The sequence below is a fragment of the Balaenoptera ricei genome, chromosome 3 (assembly GCF_028023285.1).
Source record: "Balaenoptera ricei isolate mBalRic1 chromosome 3, mBalRic1.hap2, whole genome shotgun sequence".
In the NCBI taxonomy this organism is placed as follows: domain Eukaryota; kingdom Metazoa; phylum Chordata; class Mammalia; order Artiodactyla; family Balaenopteridae; genus Balaenoptera; species Balaenoptera ricei.
In genome coordinates this window covers 58,548,223-58,562,930 of record NC_082641.1, presented here as the reverse complement: position 1 = coordinate 58,562,930, position 14,708 = coordinate 58,548,223, and positions in this window count along the sequence as shown.

Below are 14,708 nucleotides of genomic sequence, written 5' to 3'. Positions count from 1 at the left end.
CTCCCACCCTTTCATCTCCTCCCAGACCCTGCGGCATCAATCATCTCCTCTTGTTTTACCTCTTTAATCTTTCCCTTTCCAGTGGCTCCTTCCACTTGGCCTACACACTTGCTCTGGTCCCCTAGATCCTAAAACAACAACAAAACCCGCCCATGAACTTGTTTCCCTCTCAAGTTACTGTCCCACTTTCTTCCTGTCACCACTCAACTCCCGCTTCCTCTACTTCCTCATCTCCTATTTATTCCTCGACTCTCTGCAGCCTGATCCTGCCCCACCTTGGACAGCGCACTCTTGAGGTTCCCAATCCACACATCCAAAGGCCTCTTTCCTCTCTAGCAGTTAACGCTGTGAGCCACTCCGTTCCTAAAATCTTCCTCATTGTCTTTCAGTGTTTTCACTGACAGCATTCAACTACCTCCCCAATGCCTCCCAGACCACAATTTCCGAGTCTTTTTTGCTAGCTCTTCTTCGCCAACCACTTTAGACATTCGCTAAGGTTCTGTTGCTTACACCCTTCTCTCCATGTGTTCTCCCTCCATGAAGATCTACTCTCCCATTTTCTACAATCTTCTATATGTGATGCACTCAGATATAAATGCTCAGACCCAGCCTCTCTACTGAACCCAGGATTGCATTGCAAACTACTAGATAACTTGTAGGTACTTCAAATTCAAGAGGTACAAACCAAAGTCATTATCTTCCTTGTTAAATCTTTCTTCTTCCTAAAACCCCTAAGTCTTCTGCTGGCATTGGTACTCTGGCTGCATTCCTTAGGACCGTCTTTGACTTGTTTCTCTCCCTCATCAACCGCATGCAATTTAATTTTACAACCCCGATGATATTCCCTCCACTTTGTCTTTCATGGAGGAATCCTTCTTTCTATCCCCACTGGCCTAGTTTAGACTTCCAGACGACCTCCTTTCACTTAGAGAATTTTAGAAGTCAGCCAGCCAACTGGTTTTCTCATCACTTCCTCTAATCTGTCTCTCACACAGACGTAAAGCATCAGGTCATTGAGTTGGTGACGTCATTCCCATCCTCAAAAACATTTGGCAGCCCCCCTGTTATTCACAGAATAAGTCCAACCTCCTCAGCCTGAGCACCCAGGTCTTCTAGAAACCAGTGTCCAACATCTCCTCCTATTACCCTTCCTTCTCCAACACAAACACCCTGGTATTTTTTCAGCTTGCTGCAGGTACTCTGCATTTTCCCTGACTTTTTAGTATTTTTTCTCCATGAAAACACTTCCTCGAGTTGCAGCTTACTAAAGGCCTAGCCATACTTCTAGGCTTTGCTTAAATACTACTTCCTCCATGAAGTCACCCAAGATAGCAACTCCCCCCCTGCCAGAAAAAATAATTCGTTACTCTCTTGATCCGCTATAATCCACCCCGTAATTTTTGACTTCTATTATAATAGGGCTCCTCAAAGGATCAGCCTCACCTGGGACTTTGTGAGGAACATAATGTAAATTCATGGGCCTCATCCCTAACCTACTGAGTTAGAATCAGTGGGGATGGAGTCCAGGATTTGTTTTCACAAGCTTGGCAGATGATTGTGAGACAGGCTAGTTCAAGCACAACTGTGTTAGAACCCATGCCCTGGTGCCAATATTATGCGTTTGCACATGTCTCCCCACATAGACTATGACCTTCCTGAGGGCAGGTCTTGTCATAATGCTTGGTCCATCTTGTAAGCACAGGAGTTTAATGCAAGCTTGTTGAGTAGCCACTGGTTGTATCTTGGTGTGGCCTGGAGTACTGCTTAAGTACAGTGATCCTGTGAAGAATTTTGCTGCACATCAGTAAAAGAATCGACTGTCCAGTTGCAATGTATATATTGTATTTGTCTGTCTTTGTTTGCTGGATTTGATATCAGTGGTGGGAAAAGAGGAAAATGTGTCATTTAATATAAATGTTCCAAAAGAGTTTCTTGCCCAGCCATTGACTTCACCTTGGCTTCCTACTGTTGAGGAAGAAAGTGAGTGCTATCAGACACTGATTATCTACCAGGCACCATGCAAGTTGTTTAATCCTCCCAACAACCTATGTAATATATACTATGATTATCTCCATCTGAATGATGAGCAAATGAAGGCTAAGGTAGGTCATGATCAGCTAGGAGCTCAGCTAGGGGGTCTGAGGCTGTAAGTTCCACTCTGAGCTATTACAATAAATCCCCACTATGGCTTCATGCCTGCTAACTAGAACTGGGCTTTTCATGGAAGCCACAGGATTCTCCACTGGGTCTCCTGAGATTATTTGATTTCCCAACCCAGTTGTGAAACCAGATTTTACTCTGTCTCCATGTGCCCTGGCTTTGCTTCCACTCTTCTCAAGCACTGAAAACTCCAAGGCTACAACAGCATTTTTCTTGCCAGTTTTTACTAGACTCAAGGTCAAGGCAATTATCTCCTGGGCAGAGCCTCCCTCCCATCTTCAGACAGCAGTGAGAAGAGATGCTCATGAAACCCATTAAAACCTGCCCGGGAGCGCTCTGCGTCAGCAGCCCTGTGAGTCACGGAATCCTCTGAGTTGGAGCTGGCAGCGGGGCCATTGGTTTTTATGGCAATGTACTCAGCACTCCCAGGGTATTGTTAATTAGCTTTTAAGGCCCTGGAAATCTCCAGTTTGGGCCTGAGATGGTTATTCACAGTTATTCCCTGGCTAGAGGGAGACTGATTTTGGACAAATCCTGTGGTCTGGAAGGCTCTGCTTGCTGAAGCATATGCCCCAAACACCCAGGACGCACCCCTGTCTAGAGCTCTGGGTCTGGTTTCATAGACTTGGACTTGAGAGCTGAGTAAAAAGAAAGGTCAGACGCAGAGTCCACCTGCCCCCGGCCCCCCCCGCCCACCTCCATGGGCTTTTCTCAGGCACAGGTTGACCAGAGGACCTGGAGAAAGACATGTGTTGGAGCTTGGAACTCAGCAAGCTGGCTTGGACCCTGCACAGGTTCTCTTTTATTGTGGGTGCAGGGGAGGCGGCAGGGGGAATGACTTGACTTCGGCGCCTACTCCCATTCAGCATCTAGAAAGAAAAGCTCAGCTATCTGCTTGGCAAGCCAGCTTGTGAGCACTTTGACCACAGTGTTTAAAGAAAAAGTTAACCCCAAACACCAGCTGTCTTCCTTCTTCGTGCATTCATTCACTCAACAACCACCCTTTAGCACCTACGTTTACATCAGGTGTTGTAAGTCAGCTGGGGCTGAGTTATGAAGAAGACACCACAGCCCCTTCCGTCACAGAAGTCCCAACCTAAGAGGGTACCTGCATTACGTATCTAGTGACTCCCTAGTCTCTTGGGGTCATGCCCTGCAGGTAACCCCCTGACTCACAATCCCCAGAAGAAGTAGGAAGGAAAACTCAGGCTCCACCCCACTCCCCACTCCCCCTCTCCACTCCTCCCCTCCCCCTCCCCTCCCCCTCCCCTCCCCCTCCCTCCCCCTCCCCTCCCCCTCCCTCCCCCCTCCCCCCCTCCCCCCTCCCCCCTACTCCCGCCCACCCCTCACCCTGCACAAGGAGGCTCAGGCGCAGACTCCCAGCACCCGGCCCCTCTGGCTCCTCCCTCGTGAGCGCTCCCCGCGTCCCCTTTACGCAGCCGCGGCGTCACTCAGCTGCTCGGCTCCTCCTGAAGCCCTCCTGAAGCCTCAGCCAAGAGAATTCTGTGTTTTTCCCCAGCCCTCCTGAGAGCCCTGCTCCACCTGCATTAGAGCCCTCCTTGCTCTTTCCAGATAGCTGCAGAGAAAAATATCTCCTCCACAAGTGCGGCTGCCCACCCCAGATTCCAGTCTTACCCACAAGTCAGAGACTAGAAAGTTCAAAAGCAATTGGGGTCAGCCACATTCTTATTCTGAAACTCCCCCCACAGGTACTTTAAGAACCGGAGAAACAAGCGAATCCCATCTACCTCCCCCTTACGTTGTCATCTCCCAGCTGTGGAAAAACGAGAGACACAGAGAAGAAATGGTGGGCAGCCAGGGTCGGGGGGGACGGTGGACCTCAGGCCAGAGAAGACCCCTGGCACATCCTCTCGGAACGTGCACCTCTCGCTGCTTCTGACGACCCTCTGCGTGAGGAGACAGGTCAGTGAGGTGAACGCCGGAGGGAAGGGGACCTGGGAGCAGTGGCGGGGTAGAAGGGGGTCCATAAGGGAGCGTGTGCCGAGGGCGCCCCTGCTGGCCTCCTCCAGCACTGCAGACCCTGCAGACCTACTGTGAGGCCTCCTCTGGGGACACACAACCTGCAGTGCTGTTTCTGCCCCCTTTCAAGGTGGGTGTGAGGTTTCAGGCCAAGGAGGGGACCGGTGGACCCCAACTGTTATAGTCCCCGAGGTAGTTAGCCGTGCATGGCAGCAGAGAGCTAAGTGGTAAGCTCTTCTGAACCGGCAAGCTTGGATCTTCACAATGAGAAGGAGAGTCCCTTAGAAATACCCGAGGTGACGTGGGAGGTGGTAAGGGAAAGAATGGGGTGCCGACAGCTGTGGGACCCAAGGAGCAAATAAGATGTCAATAGAAACAAGAGTGATTACCTCTCAACAGTGAGGGGCGGGGGTCGGCAGGTGGGAGTCAATATCCCCGCATGCCACTGCTTCTCTTTCCTAGAATAGAGCAGCTGGATATGCAGAGTCATCTTCGCTGTCTGCCCTTTACTTTTAGGCTAGTTATAAATTGCCAAGAGTTTGGTTTCACTTCAAATAAGTACAGCAGAACTACTTTAAACTATATCAAGTTATTATAGATAAAGACATCCAGTTACTTCCTCCCCTCCCTGTAATATGACATCATCCAGTCTGTTGTGCTGATTTTTCTGTTTAACCTTCCCTCCCCAGATGCATCTCCACCTTCATCCCCCGACTCTGAGCTGGGTTCAGGGGAGTGATCCCTGTGTACTGCCTCACTGGGGCCCCATTGCCTCTGGCTTCCAGTCGGTGGGTCAGTGGGAAGCAACAGCAGGAGACTGGAGGGCAGGAGAGAGATCAAGGTATTTCTTCCTGTGCTCCTGTTTTCGTCAGCAGCATCTTTCGGGTGCCTCCACACTTCTCGAAATAGAGCTCCTACTGGGCAGCCCCTCTTCTGGGCTCCAACCCTCAACATGGTTGGGAACATGGTTTCTAAGACTTGGAGGATAATGGGTTCCTGGGGGCCTCAACTTCCCTTACCAGTTCCCTTCATTCTGCACGCACCTCTGTAAATAGTCCTTACCATCTTCTATCTACAAAATCTCAGCCGGGTGTGCCTCCTGGTTCCTGCCAGGATCCTGTCTGATACTCCCATATGCTGTGCAAATGCCCTTCTGCTCCAACACCAGTGCCATCCAATGGTTAATCTAGCTTTTTCGTAGGCGTTTGAGAGGGGTTTTGAGAGCTTACATTTGTAAATATGGAGAATCTGACTAGATGTCCAGTGTGGTATCTTCACTGGCTATTGAGAGAAGAGACTAGAAAATATAATGGGGAGGGGGGACCAAAAGGTCTTCTGTGTAAAAATAATAATAATTTACTTTTTTCCCTTTTTTCCATGAAGGCTTCATGTGCTGGGCACTGCGTTAGGTCCTGGGATGAAAAGACGCCCAAGACACAATCTCTGCCCTCAAGTTGATCACAGCTTAGGGGGGGGAGAAAGAAGCATAAATAAATAATTACAATAGCATGTGCTGTGGGCCACATCAGAGCCATGCACAGGTCTGAGACAAATACAGAAGATGGCACCTAACCAGAGGATTAGGAAAGGGTCCCAAACAAGGTGACCTTGAATCTGAGCCTTACTAGTGAATAGGAATTAGTTAGGAGACGGACTCATGGAGGGGAAACTTCTAAACAAGGATATTCCAGGCAGAGCTGGCGGGATTACCATGTGCTCTCACACTCATCCTCACCTCAAGATTTGGACCCTACCTCAAGACTCTCACACTGCAGTTGTGCATGTTGGAATCACTTGGGAAGCATTTATGACTTACTGATGCCTGGGAACCCCTAGATTTACTCTGAAGCAGTAAAGTTAACCTTCAGGGACCCTCACTTGCACAGACCCCTCTGGAGGCCCTGGGAGGAGAGGGACCCTGCAACGTGTTCACAGGGTCATATTTTTATAACATTTGCAAAAGTAAGATACTGTTTTGTTCTTCTTCTTGACAGGGTCCCCTCAAACTATATGCTCTTCCGGACCTACAAACCTAGATCAAGGCCCTACCCGATCCAATTCAATCAGAATCTCTGGGCAGCGGCGTGCCTTAAAGCTGCCCAAGTGAATTTAACGTTGGGTCAGAGTTGAAACATAGTATATTTTCAGAACTGGAAGAGATCTTAGCGTTCTCGGTAAAACTCCCTAACTTTCAAACTGAAGTAACCCTAAGCCCGGAGGGGTTGAAGGTCCCACAGCTGCTCATCATTGGAGAGCAGAGTCCAAACCTAATTCCCGAGCCCCAAATCCAGGCCCCTCCTGCTTAGATATCTGGAAACAAGCACTAGGTACCAAAACACATGTGCTGGCCCTCCCTGCCTTCAAAAGCTGGGCCCCAGGGCTCTGGGTTGGTTGGCACCTCGTGGCGCCTGCTGATTCAAGGAGGCCCAGCGTGACAAGCACAGGGGCTGAGGGCAGCAGGCCTAGGGCTTGGGGAGGTCCCTTGAAGGCTGGAATCCACAGGGAATGCCTTTGGCTCATCTGCTTCACGGTCAGAGAGAAGAGGTGCAAAACTGTAGCTGCTGGAGCCAGAACATCTTGCGAGAGGCTTTTCTGGAGCCGGTTTTCACCACACTCACAGCCTATGCAATGATCACCTGGGCAGAGCGTCCCTTTTCAAACAATTCTGTATGGTGAGAAGCCCAGGAAACCCACTAACATGTGCCCAGGGTCCCCACTGAGTAAGGCAGAAGGTTTTCCCCCAGGTCTGTAAGGTCGTTCATTTCCTAACAGTGCACGTCCCAAGGTATTCATAATTAGTCTTTAAATTAGACTTCAAAATGCCTCTTCAAAAGTACTCTTGTATATTCAATAATCAGCAGGGATATGGAAAGGATGAGACATTTTGGGGAAACTAGGATAACTTCACTTTGCTGGGAAGTCTGTGAGCCCCCGGGGCATCTTCAGCTTGGGGACAACAGGAGAGACAGAACTTCAGCTCTGTGTGGTGCAGCAGGTGGCAAGAGGCTTTGACCTTCACAAGGAGGCTGTGTTGCAAAAGCCTGTCTATTGAGGCAGGAGGTGGAGAAGTTCTGAGCTGCTGCAAAAGAGGCAGAATCGCATCAGGAGAAAGGAGGAGAAGAAATGCACTAGCCAACACACACAAGATGAAAAGCATTTCCCACCATCAGGATGTTGGACAATGTCTCTTTCTGAATGCTAATTTACTCTTTACAAGATTTAATGGATACTATTACTACGACGTTAATGAGACATAGATGTCTAGTAATTACGCTTCTTGTAAGTGCCTAGGACTTCTGCTTCTTCCCACCCACCACTTCCGTGGGCCCCCTTCCTGCTCCTGACAGCCATGTGGCTGATTCGGGCAGTGCCGGGACGCCTGGGTCCAGGCATGATCAGCTGGTCAAGGCTTCAACCCTGGATCTCTCAGCTCCCACAGCTTCAGACCTGTAGTCAGGAGGCAAGATGCTTGTGTGCATGGGGAAAGAGAAGTTGCTTCCCTGAAGAGACGCTTATAGGAATCTGCTATCCAGTGAAAAGTCGATTTAAATTTCGAAGAAGAAACGATCTCGGCCATGGAGTGTTAGTCGGCCTCCTACCACAGATGGCTGATTTGGTGGTATGGGTTTACAGAATTTGCTAGTGAACCAAACGTTGGAATCCAAATAGGATGGATTTGAAGAGAAATATTGAGTACCTTAGCTGCAGAAAATTATGGTCATCTGTGCTCCTTTGGTGTGGGAATACATCAGTCCCTGATGCATCTAAATCATGCATTTCCATTGCTGTATCTTAACTGACAAAACGTACGTATGCACTTCCATAAGACGATGAACAGTTTCAGGCCATAAGAAACATCTTATATAGCCAGGGGAGAGAGAGAACTTCACGGGGAATGCCCAGAGAACCATACAGGCAACATACACTTGGACGAACCTCCATGAAGCAGATGAGTTCAGAGGACAGGAGATTCGTGCTCTTCTTTTCAGGGGCTGATAAAGGAAGAGAATGAAATGAATTTAGGGAACTACGATCAGCTTGAAGTTACTTTTTCACTTTTAAGTTTGTCATTCTGACTTTCTATTTAAGAAAGGCATTTACATCAATTTTCACTGCAAAGTAAAGGAGCTGCTACAGTGGAGGATTACTGGACTGAATGTCAATATTATGACATAGTTTGAGTGTGTTTCATGTTTGGTAATTGCAATCATTGTTGCTTTTGTTGTGGTCATCCATGTACAATGCTTGATGTCAGTCTATTTATCTCTTGTAAAAATAAAATACAGGGTGTGTGGGTGTGAAAAAAAAAAAAGAATCACTGAACATTTTGGATCTGTGAGTTTGTAGTTTTCATTAAATTAAAAATTTCAACCATTAAAAAAATATATAAAAAAAATAAAAAATAAATTACAAAAAAAAGGCATTTACAAATACATGCATTAACTTCTAGTGTATTTCCAAAATTAATCACAATGATCTTTTATTCACTTCCTGCTGTTGTAACAGAAGTCAATCAACGTAAACTGTGTCAAGTAGAATCAACATTTATGTTTTTTTTAATTTTTAAAATTTATTTATTTATTTATTTATTTATTTATCTATGGCTGTGTTGGGTCTTCGTTGCTGCGTGCGGGCTTTCTCTACTTGCGGCGAGCAGGGGCTACTCTTCGTTGCGGTGCACGGGCTTCTCATTGCGGTGGCTTCCCTTGTTGCAGAGCACAGGCTCTAGGCGTGCGGGCTTCAGTAGTTGTGGCACGCAGGCTCAGTAGTTGCAGCTCACGGACTCTAGAGCGCAGGCTCAGTAGTTGTGGCGCACGGGCTTAGTTGCTCCACGCCATGTGGGATCTTCCCGGACCAGGGCTCGAACCCATGTCCCCTGCATTGGCAGGCAGATTCTTAACCACTGTGCCACCAGGGAAGTCCCAATATTTATGTTTTTGATTCCATAAGAAAGAAATGCAATGTGCCATAAAATGTTTTGGGTATGGGGTCTCAATCATTCAATGTAGAACATTCAAATTTTCAAAGCATATGATGTCTTGAATAATGACTAACATCTATTGAAAGTTTTTCATGTGCCAGGCCCTCTAATGAGTATTATCTCTTTTAATCTTCACCATAACTTCACTAGCTAGGTACTGTTATTAACCTTTACCACAGACACACACATGCTTTACAGACGAGGAAACTGAGGTTCAGAGAGGTTAAGAAAACTACCACTGTCAGAGCCAGACTTTGAACCAAGGCTCTCAGTTCCCAAAAGTGATAAGATGAACCCTTTAGCCCATGGTACTTATGGAGATACACTGCCCCAATCTCTCTTCAAGGAGAAACGTGCTGCCTAGCTGGAGGAGTGTGGTCCAGCCTCCAGCTTCAGCAAGTCCAGGGGCTTCCTCAGTTGCATTGAGACCCCCTCCCCCGAGGTCACATCCTTCCTGGGGAGGCATAAAGGCCAGCCATTTTGAGCCAATGCTGAATGACTCTGATGGGCGCTACTTACCCCAAACTGACCAAGACCTTGTCAGGTCCGTGTCACAGAACACCCTTTTCCTCTCTCCAGTCCTGCTCCCTCCGGTTTCCTTTCACAGGTGTTGATCCCTAATAAACACCTGGCAAACACCATCTCAGTGTCTGCTCGTGGAGAATCCAGCCTGTGGCAATGCTGTTCCCTCCCAAGACTTCTGTGTGTGAACATATAAATACTCAGAAGCCTTTGCAGGAGCACATGATGCCCTGCTTCTCGGGCCATAGCTTCCTCACAAAATCTCCTGATGTTTGAAGCTTTCAGTTCAATTTCTCTGGCTGCTTAGGGGGGGTAGTGGAGCTTAATGGTCAAGAGCATAATTTGAGGGTTAAACTTGGCTTGAAATCACAGCCCTCTCCTTGTCTGTGAGCACCAAGTGTGATAATGTGCTTGAAGATCTTACACAGCACCTGGCTCCTAGTAAACCTTCATTGAATGGCAGCTACTGCTGTTGCCATCCCAAGTTTCCTAGACTTGAGTCCAGGCCAAACATGCACGAAGAAACATTCCTTCCTCTCACGGTGAGACGATCTCTACTCCCAGCTTCTCCTGCTCACTCTCTGCTGATCTACAAGGGATAATTCAACTTTCTTGCTCGCAAGAAAAAAAACAAAAAACCAACAACAACAAAAAACGTCTTGGTTCAAACTTTCATTATCATTTCCTTGAATTGTTGCAATAGCTCCAAATTGTTTTCCTGCCTCTTACGCAATTCTCCATTTCCAATCCATTCTCCACTTCGTCCATAGTGATGTTTCTAAAATGTTGATAATGATCTGCTTGAAATCCTTGAATAATTTCCATTTCCTGCACAGAAAAATATGTAAAATATATGTGCTACTGAACACGGCCCCTGCCTTCTCTCTGACTACTGTATTGTCCTAAGACTCATCAACAACAAAACAACTTGCAGTTTCCTAAACTGGCCATGCTGTAGATGCTGTTTTAAGGTTCCTTGCCTTTCAGTACTAATCCCTCAGCCATCACTCTCCACCCTGCATTACCAGACCTTCTGGGAAAATCCTGTTTATTCTTCAAACACTTTTTACGGGCTGAGTGTTTGTGCCTCTCCAAAATTCATATGTTGAGGCCCTAATCCTCAATGTTATGGTATTTGGAGGTGAGGCCTTTGGGAGGTAATTAGGTTTAGATGAGGTCATAAGGATTGATCCCCCCCTGATGGGATTAGTGCCCTCATAAGAAAAGGCAAGAAAGAAATCTTGATCTCTAAGTCACACGAGGATACAGGAAGAAGACGGCCATCTGCAAACCAGGAAGAGGGCCCTCACCAGACACCAAATCTGCTGGCACCTTGATCTCGGACTTCCCAAACTCCAGAACTGCGAAAAATAAATGTTTGTTGTTTAAGCCACCTGGTATCTAGTATTTTGTGATAGCAGCTTGAACTAAGATACTCCTCCAAGCAATATCTTCTCAATGCCCTTCATCTTTCATTCATTCATTCTTTATACCTCAACTGAGTACCAAGCATGTAGCAGAGTTTTGCTACATCCTAGGGATATAAAAACCATTGCTACCCTCAAGATGCATTTTGTCTAGATGGAGAGAGACAAGAGAGCTGACATTTCCAATAAAACTGAATGGGATGCTGTCACGGCACAGATGAGGGACATCAAAAGGGACCAGACCAGGTGTTTAGAGAAGGCTCTCCATTGGAGTGATGCTTGAATTCAGCCTTCCTTATCTCAGGTCATTCCTAGGCTGACACCGTGGAGACAATCACTCTCCTCACTATAAAACTTCTGTGACCTTGTACATGATCTTATTGTCACTTCCTCTCTCGTTGTTCTGTAATTTAATTATATATCTGTCTTCATCCTAGAGTAAAAAGTTAAGGACAAGAACATTGTCTTATTTATCTCAGTGTTCCTAGACACTTTAGTGTCTAATACCTAGGAGATACTCAATTACTGTTTGAGGAATAAATGGATGGATGGAGAGATGAATGGATGCATGGATGAATGCTCAATGACCATATTCTTTTTTTTAAATAAGACTGTATTTTTAAATGTTGGTACCAATAAGTGAGTTACAACATGAAATACATTAGAATAAATTTCTGCATAGTCTATACAGACAGAGGAAATATATCAATAAAAATGGGCACAAAGCAAGGAACAACATAAATCTGAATGAATTTCTATACAGGGAGTTGCAGCACATGTAGCTAAACAAACATTCCACTAAAAACTACAACAAAATACAGGAGCAGATTATTGCATTGGAAGGAATCTCAATATCATAGTTATTCGGGCCATTAAATCAAGTAGTTCACAGAAAATTAGTATACAGAAAGCAACAAACAAATTGAATTCCAACAGAAATCATACGATATCCCCATAACAATGAGCAGAAACACGACAAAAAGGCATCATAGAGGTTTACTTTTTATCTTCAGAACCTACAAAGCCTTCTCCTTTAACTCCCACCAAACATCAAATGCAAACCCTCTGCCACTGCTTCATCCTGACTGGTCTCTTCATCATTAGGTGTCACTACACTAAAAATGAAGCTAACATGCTTCAACAGATCAGTATATCCACATTTTTAGACTGATTTCACTGTTATCTATTGCTCTGTAACAGTGTGTTTACTATCAACCCAATGCTTCTCTTCTTGTTTTCACGTCTTTGTAATTTTCTTGGTTGTCACAAGATCTGAACAGCACCTGGCAACCCTATTATGGTCTTTTCTCTCTAAGTCTTAAAACATTAAGCCTGACTCTAATGTTAGAGAAAAGCTTGTATTGCTTTTGAGCCATGAGTTATTTTAAAAAAGAGAAAAGTATAATGTGAAATAGAAATTATTACAGGAATAATATAAACTCTACACCCATCAATTTGGGGACTTATGACATGATTTTTTAAGGTAACTCCTAAAGGGTGCTGCACCCTATCAGTAGGAGAGAATCATAATTGCTATTGCTTGGTCATCCATTACATTCCTTGCCTCCTAGTTTTGAACATTTTATTGGTAGCACTTAATTCAACATGGGATGATTTTTAGATAACTCTTTCAGTGGGAAAAATACATAGCATATTTTAACTAATATGATCATGTAAATCATTTATGCACATATACATCATTTAAACCTCAGAAAACTATGTTTCCAATAGTAGCCTAGTAGCCTGAGCATTGCTATAACTTATTTCAGTGCTTCTTAAAATGTGGTCCATGGAACACCTGCATCAGAATCCTTTAGGCGGTTTGTTTAAAATGCAGATTCATAGTCTCTGTCCCTTGTTTTCCCCCAAAGTCTACTGAATTAGATTCTCATTTTTAACAAGGTCCCTACGTGATCCTGGGCCCAGCAAAGTTTGCCAGCCAGGGCATTTCACCTCAGAGTTGGTCAATGACCATTTTCAAGTATTTAATGTTTTCATTCCCTGAGCCTAATTGAAGCTGGAGAAAGACTCCTTTAGGTAAATTCACTTAAAATATAAATGACAAAGAAAAACTTAACTTGAATTTCATGTTAAAAATAAAATTTAAATTCTTAAAATAAGTTCTTTTATTAAAACATTTAGAATATGTTTAAGTAGGCACTATTTTTTAGAAATAGTATTGGGGGATGAAATTTCTCAAAAAACTGACAGCATCTATGAGGACATTGCAATTTCAGGTTGGACTGTTGTGCCTCAAGTAAAAAAAAAATACTTATGAAAAAAATAATCAAGATTTTTTCGTTTTTCACTAGGGTCTCTCTTATATTTTGATATGTAACTCTGTTCATTTTCCTTCTTTAGTTGATAACTGATTAAACTCTCTCCCATCTTTATTTGCCCATGGCTATGTGTGTGTTGTGGATAGTAGCACAACATCACTTCCAGCAATGTCATAAAATCTAACATCCTTTATCAGATATTGAGCTTCACTCTGCCTTTTATTTACACTGAATTTTTATTTTGAACAATAGGCAATAAGTGGTCCAGCAATGATACTGATTCAAAGGGCATGAATCAATCCAGTGATTTGCTGGTAAATCTTGAACAACCAGTTCTCAGAAAAACAAAGAGCTCTGATTTAGAGTGCTTTCCAATTGCCTAGTACAGATACTGCACCATGGTCAATTCCAAGCGACCCATGTGATGTCGCTGAATGAGGAGTTGAGAAGACACGCATACACTGCTTCTGAGAGCCTGTATGAGCCAGCTCCAGCACCCCACTGAATAAATACCAGGGTTAAGCAGAAAGTGAGGTTTGAGTGGTCACCAATTTTTAAATTGGTTAGCTTTTAGTGGATATTTCCATGCCGTGTTTCCTAGTAAACCTCGTATTGTAATATAACCTACAGGATTCAATAATTAAGAATCTCATGTACATCATATAAAGCTCCCTAGAGTTGCCCTCAGATAGTAAATAAAATCTTAATAATATTTCATAATATCTCTAGAGCAGACCCTGATTCACTGTCCCTTCCCTATATCTTGGTGAGTTCTCTTTTTCCCAAAAATAATACTCCCCCCAAACCCACTACCACTCTTACATCCAGGGGTTGAATAGCAGGCCCCTCACACCTTTTTAGGAGTATTCTTCAGAAACATCATGAGACCTGAAACTAAGCCTAAATCCTTCTGTATTTCTTCCACCTCCCCAGAAGCACAGGAGCTCCCTTGCAAATTGTTAAGGACTGAATTTTTACCCACCCCACCCCGCCTAGTTCATATGTTGAAGTCCCTATACCCAATGTGACTTTGTTTTGAGATAGGACGTTTAAAGAGGTAATTTTGGTTAAATGAGGTCATAAGTGTGGAGTCTTAATCTGATATTACTAATGTCCTCATAAGAAGAGGAAGTGACACCAGGGAGACACACACACAGAGAAAAGGCCACTTGAGGACACAGCAAGAAGGCAGCCATCTGCAAGCCAGGTAGAGAGGTCTCTCCAGAAACCAGTCCTGCCAGCACCTTGATCTTGCTTGACTTCCAGACTCCAGAACAGTAAGAAAATAAATGTCTGTTGTTTAAGCCACTCAATCTGTGGTATTTTGTTATGGCAGCCCTAGCAGTGTAATACACAAAT